The sequence below is a fragment of the Somniosus microcephalus genome, unplaced genomic scaffold (genome assembly GCF_052327205.1).
Source record: "Somniosus microcephalus isolate GS21.2 unplaced genomic scaffold, FLI_Smic_1.0 unresolved_chr8, whole genome shotgun sequence".
NCBI lineage: Eukaryota > Metazoa > Chordata > Chondrichthyes > Squaliformes > Somniosidae > Somniosus > Somniosus microcephalus.
In genome coordinates this window covers 4,385,881-4,388,274 of record NW_028225186.1, presented here as the reverse complement: position 1 = coordinate 4,388,274, position 2,394 = coordinate 4,385,881, and the positions used below count along the sequence as shown (strand labels likewise).

At 46.9% G+C, this 2,394-nt stretch overlaps 1 non-coding gene across 1 annotated transcript; it reads left to right on the top strand.

The window, feature by feature from the left end:
- Positions 1–1,147: 1,147 nt before the first annotated feature.
- Positions 1,148–1,229, top strand: trnas-cga (transfer RNA serine (anticodon CGA)). Its single transcript has one exon. It is a non-coding gene; the product is annotated as a tRNA-Ser (tRNA).
- The last annotated feature ends 1,165 nt before the right edge of the window (positions 1,230–2,394 follow it).

Below are 2,394 nucleotides of genomic sequence, written 5' to 3'. Positions count from 1 at the left end.
TACAACACTGGCATCTATCCAACAATGTGGAAGACTGCCCAGGTATGTCCTGTCCACAAAAAGCAGGACAAATCCAATCCAGCCAATTACCGCCCCATCAGTCTACTCTCTACTCTCAATCATCAGCAAATTAATGGAAGGTGTCATCCACAGTGCTGTAAAGTGGCACTTACTGACCAATAACCTGCTCATTGATACCCGGTTTGGGTTCTGCCAAGAGCACTCGGCTCCCGACTTCATTAAAACCTTGGTCCAACATGAACAAAGGAGCTGACCACCAACATCCTGGGGGTTACCATTGAACATAAATTCTGTGACAACAAGAGAAGGTCAGAAGCTAGGCATTCTGCGTCGGGTGTCTCACCTAATGACTCCCCAAAGCCTTTCTACCATCTACACGGCACAAGTAAGGAGTGTGATGGAATACACTCCACTTGCCTGGATGAGTGCAGCTCCAACAACACTCAAGCAGTTCGACACCTTCCAGGACAATGCAGCCCGCTTGATTGACACCCAATCCACCACCTTAAACATTCACTCCCTCCACCACCGGTGTACCTTGGCTGCAGTGCGTACCATCTACAAGATGCACTGCAGCAACTCACCAAGGCTTCTTCAGCAGCACCTGCCAAACACGCAACCTCTTCCACCTAGAAGGACAAGTGCAGCAGGCGCATGGGAACACCCCCACCTCCAAGTTCCCCTCCAAGTCACACACCATTCTGACTTAGAGGTATTTCGGCCGATCCTTCATCGTCGCTGGGTCAAAATCCTGGAACTCCCTCCCTAACAGCACTGTGGGAGCACCTTCACCACATGGACTGCAGCGGTTCAAGAAGGCGGCTCACCACCACCTTCTCAAGGGGCAATTAGGGATGGGCATTTAATGCTGGCCTTGCCAGCGCACCCACATCCCATAAACGAATTTTAAAAATCCAATCAGCATATCCTTCTATTCCTTTCTCCCTTCCTCTTAAATGCATCTCGTAGTATTCGCCTCAACTACTGCATTCTCAGCGCTCTTTGGCCGAAGAAGTTAATCCTGAATTCCCTGCTGGATTTTTCGGTGAGTATTTATGACCTGTCTTCTCTGAGCTAGTTCCTGACTCACTCACAGTAGGAAGCATTTTCTCACTAGTAACGTGCAGCTGCGATGGCCGAGTGGTTAAGGCGTTGGACTCGAAATCTAATGGGGTTTCCCCGTGCAGGTTCGAACCCTGCTCGCAGTGACTTTGATGCAATTTGTTTTTTCATCGGCTCCCTGTGGCGATCACTGGCCCCGAAATTGATCAGAATTCCCTCCACTGCACTTTATTACACTGATTAACCCAAAGTTCCAATTGAAACACTAATAATTTATCGGTATCAATTAGATATTGTGGATTTGTTGGGAACTAGTGAGCAATACACACACAAAGCAGCATCAAAAATACCAATTATAAAGAGCCCTGCAGTGTTTGGTATGGAATCACCTTCAGCTACTAAGTGGGATCACGGTTTGGTTTTGTAAAACTGAATACGAATTAAAAAGTGTGTAAAAAGACCGTGGCAGGACTCGAACCTGCAATATCCTGATAACCTCAGAAATTAATACCGAAGTCTGACGCCTTATCCATTAGGCCACGCGACCAGTAGGAGTAATTTGTAGATCAGCGCCATCTGTGGACAGATAGACACAGGGTCAACCTTTCAGTTCCTTGAGCTCTCTGCAGAACTAAGGTTTTGTCGCTTTGCTTCAAAGTATTACAGCTCCACTTTTTCAGCAAATAGCAAAATTAAGAAACTACCCACACCATCAAAACATAAATGGCCTGTACAGGGATCGAACCCTCGACCTTGGCGTTATTAGCCCTATGCCCTAACCAACTGAGCCAACCGACCTGCCTTAACTTCTTCTGCTGTTAAATTCAATTTATGTTGATTTTTGGTTTTTGTCAGTTGTCAGTGCTCCGGTTTCCTCCCACAGTCCAAAGATGTGCGGGTTAGGTTGATTGGCTGTGATAAATTGACCCTCAGTGTTAGGGGGATTAAATACGTGGGGTTACGGGGATAGGGTGGGATATGTGTTGGTGTAGGGGTTATGGGGATCGGGTGGGATATGTGTCGGTGCAGGCTCGATGGGCCGAAATGGCCTCTATCTGCACTGTGGTGTTTCTGTGATTCTGTGACTTCGAAGGCTGTAAAAGAAAGACTCTGATTTCTACAGCGCCTTTCACCTGAGGACGTCTCAAAGCACTTTAAAGGCAATGTCGTTGTAGTCACTGTTGTAATGTTGGAAAAAGAGCAGCAGCCAATTTGTGCACAGCAAGCTCCCACAATGTGATAATCGAGGATAACCTGTTTTAGTGATGGTGATTTGAGGATAAATATTGGCGACAGGACACCGGAGTAAAG